This window comes from Vulpes lagopus, chromosome 17, assembly GCF_018345385.1.
Source record: "Vulpes lagopus strain Blue_001 chromosome 17, ASM1834538v1, whole genome shotgun sequence".
NCBI classification, from domain to species: domain Eukaryota; kingdom Metazoa; phylum Chordata; class Mammalia; order Carnivora; family Canidae; genus Vulpes; species Vulpes lagopus.
In genome coordinates, this window is record NC_054840.1 from 3776294 (window position 1) to 3787227 (window position 10934).

The following is a 10934-nucleotide window of genomic DNA, read 5'->3' on the forward strand; positions in this document are numbered from 1 at the left end:
CTATTAATCGCTGTGCTCTGGGCGCACGAGCAACAGCGAGCACCGAGGCAAGCAAGGACGAAAGGACACCGCGGCATACTTGGTATCCTATCAGCGAGGAACAGAAGCACACTGCCCGTGTACTTGGTATCCTAACAGCAGGACCAGAAGCACACTGCGCATGTGCTTGGTATCCTAACACAGCACATGTACTTGGTATCCTATCAGCGAGGAACAGAAGCACACTGCGCAGGTGCTTGGTATCCTAACGCAGCCCACGTACTTCGTATTCTAACAGCAGAAACAGAAGCACACAGCGCGTGTACTTGGTATCCTAACAGCAGGACCAGAAGCACACTGCGCATGTGCTTGGTATCCTAACAGCGAGGACCAGAAGCACAGTGCCCGTGTACTTGGTATCCTAACAGAGCCCGCATACTTGGTATTCTAACAGAGAGGACCAGAAGCACACTGTGTGTACTCGGTATCCTATCAGTGAGGAACAGAAGCACACTGCATGTGTACTTGGTACCCTAACACAGCGCATGTACTTGGTATCCTATCAGCGAGGAACAGAAGCACACTGCGCGTGTACTTGGTATCCTAACATAGCCCGCGTACTTGGTATTCTAACAGCGAGGAACAGAAGCACACTGCGTATGTGCTTGGTATCCTAACACAGCACATGTACTTGGTATCCTATCAGCGAGGAACAGAAGCACACTGCGCAGGTGCTTGGTATCCTAACGCAGCCCACGTACTTCGTATTCTAACAGCAGAAACAGAAGCACACTGCCCGTGTACTTGGTATCCTAACAGCAGGACCAGAAGCACACTGCGCATGTGCTTGGTATCCTAACAGCGAGGACCAGAAGCACAGTGCCCGTGTACTTGGTATCCTAACAGAGCCCGCATACTTGGTATTCTAACAGAGAGGACCAGAAGCACACTGTGTGTACTCGGTATCCTATCAGTGAGGAACAGAAGCACACTGCATGTGTACTTGGTACCCTAACACAGCGCATGTACTTGGTATCCTATCAGCGAGGAACAGAAGCACACTGCGCGTGTACTTGGTATCCTAACATAGCCCGCGTACTTGGTATTCTAACAGCGAGGAACAGAAGCACACTGCGCATGTGCGTGGTATCCTAACAGCGAGGACCAGAAGCACACTGCCCCTGTACTTGGTATCCTAACACAGTCCGGGTACTTGGTATCCTAACAGCAGGAACAGAAGCACACTGCGCATGTGCTTGGTATCCAACAGTGAGGAATAGAAGCACACTGCCTGTGTACTTGGTATCCTAACAGCAGGAACAGAAGCACACTGCGCATGTGCTTGGTATCCTATCAGCGAGGAACAGAAGCACACTGCCCGTGTACTTGGTATCCTAACAGTAGGAACAGAAGCACACTGCGCATGTGCTTGGTATCCTAACATAGCCCGCGTACTTGGTATTCTAACAGCAAGGAACAGAAGCACACTGCGCATGTGCTTGGTATCCTATCAGCGAGGACCAGAAGCACACTGCGCGTGTACTTGGTATCCTAACAGCAGGAACAGAAGCACACTGCGCGTGTACTTGGTATCCTAACATAGCCCGCGTACTTGGTATTCTAACAGCAAGGACCAGAAGCACACTGCGCATGTGCTTGGTATCCTATCAGCGAGGACCAGAAGCACACTGCGCGTGTACTTGGTATCCTAATACAGTCCGGGTACTTGGTATCCTATCAGCGAGGACCAGAAGCACACTGCGCATGTACTCGCTGTCCTAACCCTGCCCGTGTACTCGGTGTCCTAACCCTGCCCGTGTACTCGGTGTCCTAACCCTGCCCGTGTACTCGGTGTCCTAACACTGCCCGTGTATTCGGTGTCCTAACCCTGCCCGTGTACTCGGTGTCCCAACACTGCGCGTGTACTCGGTGTCCCAACACTGCGCGTGTACTCGGTGTCCCAACACTGCCCGTGTACTCGGTGTCCCAACACTGCGCGTGTACTCGGTGTCCTAACACTGCCCGTGTACTCGGTGTCCCAACCCTGCCCGGGTACTCGGTGTCCCAACACTGCCCGGGTACTCGGTGTCCCAACACTGCGCGTGTACTTGGTATCCTATCAGCGAGGAACAGAAGCACACTGCGCGTGTACTTGGTATCCTAACATAGCCCGCGTACTTGGTATTCTAACAGCGAGGAACAGAAGCACACTGCGCATGTGCGTGGTATCCTAACAGCGAGGACCAGAAGCACACTGCCCCTGTACTTGGTATCCTAACACAGTCCGGGTACTTGGTATTCTAACAGCGAGGAACAGAAGCACACTGCGCATGTGCTTGGTATCCTATCAGCGAGGACCAGAAGCACACTGCCCGTGTACTTGGTATCCTAACAGCAGGAACAGAAGCACACTGCGCATGTGCTTGGTATCCAACAGTGAGGAATAGAAGCACACTGCCTGTGTACTTGGTATCCTAACAGCAGGAACAGAAGCACACTGCGCGTGTACTTGGTATCCTAACATAGCCCGCGTACTTGGTATTCTAACAGCAAGGACCAGAAGCACACTGCGCATGTGCTTGGTATCCTATCAGCGAGGACCAGAAGAAGCACACTGCCCGTGTACTTGGTATTCTAACAGCAAGGACCAGAAGCACACTGCGCATGTGCTTGGTATCCTATCAGCGAGGACCAGAAGCACACTGCGCGTGTACTTGGTATCCTAACAGCAGGAACAGAAGCACACTGCGCGTGTACTTGGTATCCTAACATAGCCCGCGTACTTGGTATTCTAACAGCAAGGACCAGAAGCACACTGCGCATGTGCTTGGTATCCTATCAGCGAGGACCAGAAGCACACTGCGCGTGTACTTGGTATCCTAACAGCAGGAACAGAAGCACACTGCGCGTGTACTTGGTATCCTAACATAGCCCGCGTACTTGGTATTCTAACAGCAAGGACCAGAAGCACACTGCGCATGTGCTTGGTATCCTAACAGCGAGGACCAGAAGCACACTGCGCATGTACTCAGTATCCTAACCGTGAGGAACAGAAGCACAAGCACAGTGCGCATGTGCTTGGTATCCTATCAGCGAGGACCAGAAGCACACTGCCCCTGTACTTGGTATCCTAACACAGTCCGGGTACTTGGTATTCTAACAGCGAGGACCAGAAGCACACTGCGCATGTACTCAGTATCCTAACCGTGAGAAACAGAAGCACAAGCACAGTGCGCATGTACTTGGTATCCTAACAGCGAGGAACAGAGGCACACTGCGGGTGTCCTTGGTATCCTAACACTGCCCGCGTACTCGCTGTCCCAACACTGCGCGTGTACTCGGTGTCCCAACACTGCCCGGGTACTCGGTGTCCCAACACTGCGCGTGTACTCGGTGTCCTAACCCTGCCCGTGTACTCGGTGTCCCAACACTGCGCGTGTACTCGGTGTCCTAACACTGCCCGTGCACTCGGTGTCCCAACACTGCCCGTGTACTCGGTGTCCCAACACTGCCCGTGTACTCGGTGTCCTAACACTGCCCGTGTACTCGGTGTCCTAACCCTGCCCGTGTACTCGGTGTCCTAACACTGCCCGTGCACTCGGTGTCCCAACACTGCCCGTGTACTCGGTGTCCCAACACTGCGCGTGTACTCGGTGTCCTAACACTGCCCGTGTACTCGGTGTCCTAACCCTGCCCGTGTACTCGGTGTCCCAACACTGCCCGTGTACTCGGTGTCCTAACACTGCCCGCGTACTCGGTGTCCTAACCCTGCCCGTGTACTCGGTGTCCTAACACTGCCCGGGTACTCGGTGTCCCAACACTGCGCGTGTACTCGGTGTCCTAACACTGCCCGTGTACTCGGTGTCCCAACACTGCCCGTGTACTCGGTGTCCCAACAGCAGGAACAGAGACCCCAGAGGATGAGCGGGGCTCCTGGGGGGGGGGGAGGCTGGGGACGACCAAGGGCCGGGCCGGGCGGGGCAGGCGCGTGCGGGGGCCGCCCTGGGGCAGGAGGCGGCTCGGCCGCTCTTCCCGCACTTGGTCGGGGGCTCCCTCGGGGAAGCAGCGGCGCGGCGGCGGGGCCGAGCGTCCGGGGCGGGCGGGGGGCGGGGGGCGGCGCCGGGCTCCCCCTGCGTCCCGCTGCCGAGCGGCCGGGCGCGCGCAGGTGCGAGCGGGCGGGAGGGCGCGAGGACGGGGCCCCGGGACCGGGCAGGGGTGCGGCGGCGCCGGCCTGCGCGCAGGGAGGGGGAGGGGAGGGGGGGCCGCTCGGCGGCGGGCGCGGCGGGGCGCGGGGCGCGAGCGCGGGGCCGGGCCGGGCCGGGGGGGGGGGGGGCGGCGGCGCGGCGCCGGGGAGCGGGTTACCTGGGCGGGCGGTGTCGGCGCGGCCGCGGCGGGCGGGTTTTCAGCAGCCGTAAAGCGGGCGGCGAGCGCGAGGCCGCGGAGCCCTGGCGGCCGGGCGGGCGCTGGGCGGGCGGGGGCCGCGCTGACTCACGCCGCCCGGCCCGGCTCGCGGCTCGCGGCTCGCGGCCCGCGGGGGGACGCCGGGGCCCCGCTGCTCCCCGTGCAGGCGGCCCCGCGTTTGCAGGGGCTCCCGTGTCCACCAAAACTTCCTAAAAGTTGCTTTCGGCAGCCCGTCACCCTGCAGCCGGGGGCGGGGCGTGCAGCCCTTGCACGGCCCCCCCCCCCGCCCCGGGCACCCGGGGGTCCCGTCGGAAGATGCAGGCGCCCAGGCCTAGGAGCCCGGAGCAGCCGCCTGCGGGGAGGGAGCCACAAACGAGGCAAGGGCTTGTGCAGGCGGCGTCAGTCAGACGGATGTCCCCATGCAAGAAGTGGAGCCTGCAAAGAAATATATAAACCAGCCAAGAGAACAAAGAAAAAAAGAAGGAGGGGGGAGAAAAAACTAGGTGCAGCGACCCAAAATCTGAAGCTTTACGGGGAACGGGTGGAGGAGGGTGTTTATTTGCTGCTTAGAAAACCATGACAAAGTCCCTCTGCTGAGCGAGATTTGGAAGAAAAAAGAAAAAAAATTTTTTTTTTTTTAAACAGATGAACAAGCGTCCAAAAATGAGCCTCAAATGAGGAGGCTTCGGCCCCGTGAATGAGACTTGGCAGTTGTGCAAAATGAGGAGCCTCCCTCGGGCCGCGGCCTGGGGCTCCGTCCTGCAGAGTCTGGCCCCCTGAGATGCTCCTGCACCGTCCGCTGGGGAAGCCCTGAGCTTGCACACAAAAGCCCGCCTCGTCTCTTAACCCAGGAGTATCCACCCACCATGAGCTTCCAGTTAGACATCACACACCAAGCAGCCGTGTCTCCCACTTTCCATCTCCCTCCCCTTTGTTTCTGCTTTCAGTGTGTTTCTTTTCATCTCCTTGCTTTCTATCACTTCTGTACCTTGGAACCGCCCAGGGGAAACGTGGTTTTAATTAATACCCAGGCATGGAAGGAATGCTAGCTAGGCCGCTCTGAGTAGGGTCAAACTTTCTGAAAGGGAGGTTTTTCGGTTGAAGTTTTAATGAGACCAAGGGTAAGTTGGCAGATGTGAAATCAGAAGTTGTTCTAGACGGACAAGAAAAAGGATTGAAATGAAAGAGAATGAAATAGGAAGCAGAAACTGTTCCATCCCCTAATTACCGTAAGCACCGAAGACCAGAGGAAGCTTTTCTCTAGCAGATGAAGAAAACTGGGTGCCTTGCTTTACCACCCAGCCTTTCAAATGGAAACAAAGGAAGGAAAAGAGAGAAGTGTAAGACAAAACAGAAAACTCTATCAGATTCTTGAAATTATTTTGTAGGCGGCCTCCTGCAGCGTAAAAGACTTGGAGGTGCCTCTTTCAGGGGAAAAATACTAGCAAAATATTTGAGGGGATTAATTTCTGCAAGAATTGGGGAAAACTCTAAGTAAGATAAGAATCCCACTCTCTTTTGTTTCAGTTTTGCTAAGCATTCAGGCCGAGGCAAACAGATGATCCTTAAACCTTTATTAATGTGAAACAAAGAGATAAAATCTTAAATGGTGTGAAGCCCATAAACTAAAAGAAGCAAGAAAACAAGACCGAGGCCCAGAAGATAGAGAAAGAGATTAGGAAGCTTTCCTAAGGGGAACCTTTGAACTTTTGGCTGAAATATGAATGTTTGTGCTTTAGATAAATGGGAGATGCAAACTAAAGCTGGAAACCAAAAAGATCTCCTTAGTTCAAGTAAAAAAGCGTACCTTGCCTGAAATGTTTTGGTCCGAGAAGATAATTACGTTCATTTTAGGTAGAAACAAAGACTCACCACCTGATTTGTATCCCCATTAATATCTCAATCACCAAATCTACTTAAATATACTTTTTGGTAGGACTCACGGCCCGTTGTGAATCAAACCTTGGCTCCTGGGCCTCTGAGCATTTTGTGAATTTATCCAAAGGTGGATTTTGACTAATAAGTGTCTGCTTTTAAAACTCTTTAAAGCCATCATTCATTAATGTTAATAATGTAAAGCACAGAGAGAAACCTGTTTTGTAATGTTTTATAGATAGGACAGGTTATTCTATCAATTGGACATTACAAGTTCCTTTTACGCAATAGGATTTAACCTTGCTGTGCTAATATGATTTTTATTTAAGATTTCATAGATTATTTTGGAGAGGATTATTTGGGCTGCAAAAGACAATGCTGTTCCTTCTAACTTAAAACCTCACCGTAGTGAAGATTTCATGCCACATTCCAAACACTTACGACATTACCTGTTGCTAAATCACTGCATAACAGAAGCAAGCAATAGTTAAACAGCCTCAACAAATTTAGTTTTGGAAACTAATTTCAGGCATGCTCCTGAGGACTATATCAAAGTTGAAGTGAGATTCTCGAGCCAAATTTGAGCTTTAGCTGTGAACATTGTGTTACAAGATTGCTCGCTAATCCAGCTCAACGAGGCAGGACAATCTTAAAGATACAGATATTTGTCCTCTTTTGTTAACAACAACATATAAGTACTGATGAAGTCTATTGTACATATTTTAGAAGAGGTCTACTTGAAATTATTCAAATCTATAGCACTCTGATCTTTTTTAGAGATTTGAGGTGGGTTGAAGAGTGATTAGTTACGGTTTTGGAAAATGTCACAACTGCAGATTCTCAGGTAAGTAAAATTTTCATTGGAAAAATAACCAATTGTAGGAAATAAGCATTCACATACATTTCTTATTATTACCAGCCCCTACAGAGAACACTTTAATAGCAAAATTAAAACAAAATTATATTCTCCTGGAACCAGCAAATGACTTTTGGGAATTGATTCTACAGAAACAACACATGTACAACATTATTCATTATAACAACAAAAGTTTGGAAATAACATAAAAGTCCACCTATTGGAGACTTGTTAAATTAATTATAGTACATTCATCTGGGATGTACTACATGCAACTGTAGTTGTAGTGGGAGGAAAATAGAATGAACTTTCTGTAAACAGTTTTGGGGAATATGAGATATACAAGGTGTACAAAAAACAAAGTACAAAACAATGTGTAAAATAAGAGGAGATATGTTTATGGTTTTTGTACATGCATAAATTGAGGGGAACATAAGAAACTAACAATAGTAGTTACATAAAGGGGTGCTCAAATCTATCGATTGGACTGAGGAACAGGGGCAAAGGAGACTTCATTGCATAATTTTGTTTTGTTTTCTTTTCCGTTGGAAGGCCATCTTAGTATATCACCTTTTTGAAAATTAATTTATTTCTTTAGACTTTTTAAAGTAATCTCTACACATAACACGAGACTTGAAGTCATGACCCCAAGATAGAGAGTTGCATGCTCTTCTGAGCCAACCACGTGCCCCTGAAAATTAATTTTTTAAAGGGAAAACAAATGTCAGATAGTACCCATTAGGTGTAAAGACTTAAAGTTTGAAAACTTATTCTGAAGTTGAATAATCTCCCTGTCATTACTCCAAAAGTACTGAAGTTCACTATTAGGAATTCCTGCTAACCAAATGTGAATTCTGTCTATATTTGTTTTGAGTATAAAGATCCATAGTATTTGAAAATTGCAGATAAACCTCCTCACACAGATGAAATTCATTTTCATTTCTAAGAACTTTGAGGTCCCCAGTAGTAGAGAAATTGATGCATAAAATATAGTGTATTTTATGCTAATGAATTATCCAAATTTTCTACCGTTCACTATTCTTTTGTTGAAAATACTGTACAGTGGCAAGCACTAATACTTTAATTCTATAATGGCTTGAAGGGGATCGTTCTTAACATAAATACCTTTGAATCAATCATAGACTTTCTTTAACTGTTACCTATATAAAATTCCTGTTATTTCCAATGTTTTTGGGGAAATTAATGGCTTCAATGTGAGGAACTTCATGAAAATGAAGGAAAAAAAGAAATTCAAATGACTCTGCTTACAAGTGTTTTGATTTTTTGCAGGAATTTATTTGTGTAGAAAAAGTTACTTAGCTGAGAAAGTGGTATCCAGGAGGTGTTGACAATGTGTGTATGACTTCTTAAAAATTAAGCAGTGTGACAGAAACTGCTAATCTCACTAATATCTGTGCACTCCATACATTTCTCAGGCTCTCTCGCGGTTATGTTTGTCGTATGACTGGGTTCTGACCAATGAAATGTGGACAAAAGGGTGCCATGCTCTCTTTAGTTGTTGAGCTGGGTGGTTGGAGAAACTCCAACAGAGGACTTTAAGTACTGTATCCCTCGGTATCAAGTTAGTAAAAATGAACCACGTTATTGAAAGATAAGAGATATGATATTAGGGCAATGATTATACAGTGTGTAATCTGTGAAACAGAAGCAGAAAGGGAACCTCCATGTAACTCAGAAATAATTGCAGGCAGCTACTCCCACCTCTAGGGCTGGGTGTTATAAAAGGGCCTCTAAAACCTCCACCTCCTGGTATTCATCTCCCTGGAAAATGGGCTAGACATAGAGACGTTCACAATGAAAAGAATAAAGCAGAAATCATACAATGTCACTTCCAAGTTCAGGATAAAAAAAATATATATATCATGGTTTCTCTCTTGGCATGCTTTCGTTCATCCTCTCTTGGGTTATTTACCTGGGGAGAGCCACCTGCCAAGTCGTGAGGCAGTCTTTTGGAGAGAAAAGTTCACATGGCAAGGATGCAAAGCCTGCAAAACCACATAGAAGTTGGAAGCTGATTTCTCCGTCTCCCAGTCAAGCCTTCAGATGAGTCCACAGTGCCTGCCAACAGTTTGAGTGCAGTGTCATGAGAGACTTTGATCCAGAGGCATCCAGCTAATTTGTGTCCACATCACTAATACTCAGAAACTGAAACATGTGTTTACTGTAAGACACTAGTTTTTGGTAATTTGTTATGTAGTAATAACGACAAATCCAGCGGGGAAGCAGAAGGGAACAGATGAGATACCAAAACTCAGAATGACCATATGTAACTTGGTTCTCAGTCCACTGAGGAAGAACTATATGGTCATCTCTTAAAGGTGGGATGGACTCCCTCCCAATTATAGGTAAGATAGAGAAGCTGATGATACTCTACACAACAAGAGAATTTGAGAAAAAGCTTATTACTAAGACAAGGACTCCTGGGGAAAGAACAGCATGCACAAGTAGGTCCGTGCTGACTTGGGTGAGGCAGGCGGAGTGGGCTGGGCCTTTAGAGTGGCTCCAGTATTGGGATTAGGAAAAAGTTCCTGTGCCTGGGATGGAGATTTGCAAGGTTTGAATTCCTCACCAGTGCCAAAGGAGGAGCCACACTCAGGCCTTCTTGTTAGCTTGTTCAAGTGTGAGGCCAAATGGGAAAGGGGGAGTGAGGCTCAAAAAAAAAAAAAAAAAAAAAAAAAATCAAATATCAAAAAATGCAATCAGACTTTATTACAACATGTCTCCCAGCTACTGATTACACCTCAGGAACTCAGAGGAGGGATTTCAGGAGGTGGTACTCTGACCTCTTAACAAGGTGCAAAGTTGGCAGCAGCTGATACCCCTGAGACAGCGCAAGTCCAGTCTTGAGGGTGACAAAACATATTTGAAGGGTGTCTGACTGCTGCTCTTCAAACCATGCTGACAGGAAGAAAGAAAGTCTCTTCTCTCCTTTTCCACTTTGCAAAGCCCCTTTAGTGCTTCTATAAGCAGAAATGAAGTGGTGTCTCAGACACGTAACCCATCCTAGCCCCAGCATTACAGGAGACACCATGGAAGGATGGATTGGGAGCAGAGCCCACATCCAGAAGACTGCTTACCTTTGTCATCTCAGCATCTGTGCACATCCTTTCCCACATTATAAACCTCTGTAGCAACTTCATGCTTCTGCATTTATTCCAACGAAAATGCTTTAACCTTCTCTCCCAAAAGGGAAAACACGCACAGGAACGTCAACATCACCCTATTGATTCACTGGTCAGGTTAGTTCCTCTACTGGTCCAATTATACCCCTACCTCGGATACCCTATAACTACCACAAATATAAAAGCACTAACCATTGTTACCAATCCTGATTTATAATAAGAATGTAAGGGAAAAAGAGGGAAAATAGCGCATGCATCAGTTATTACTAAAGTCATTGTTTCTGTAACAAATCAGAAGAAAGTTTATAGTTACAACTTCTTCCATTACCTGCTGCGTATTCCTCTGACCTCAGCCGGTATCTTTGCTGCTTATGGATATTAAGCTGATAGAGTGACTCAAATCTTTATTCCTGAAGAATCTGATGCCTCAGCAATTCTATCTTTATTGCATTTCTGTAGTTTTCCATTAATTTTTACCATTAGAGATGTGTGGGCTAAGAGGTAATACAAAGAATCCACTTAGTTCCAGGTGTAGTCCTCTCTGTGCCCCGTGTAGAGCAGCAGGCTAATTTCTCCTTGATAATCAGGGTCAAAAAAGTATCTTCCTCTTTGACAATTAATTCAGTGATATGAGAAGCTCACAATGGCCAGATGGCAGTCTCAACTTTCAATTAAATGGA

General features: G+C 48.0%; 1 protein-coding gene across 2 annotated transcripts in view; it reads right to left on the reverse strand.

Annotated features, from left to right (window-relative positions):
• Window positions 1-5029, reverse strand: part of NAALADL2 (N-acetylated alpha-linked acidic dipeptidase like 2) — a 1267271-nt gene extending 1262242 nt beyond the window's left edge. For both annotated transcript variants that reach the window (XM_041732043.1, XM_041732046.1), the window contains exon 1: window positions 4342-5029. The gene's annotated coding sequence lies outside the window, so the exon portion shown is untranslated. The remainder of the gene's footprint in view (window positions 1-4341) is intronic.
• Between the last annotated feature and the right edge of the window lie 5905 nt (window positions 5030-10934).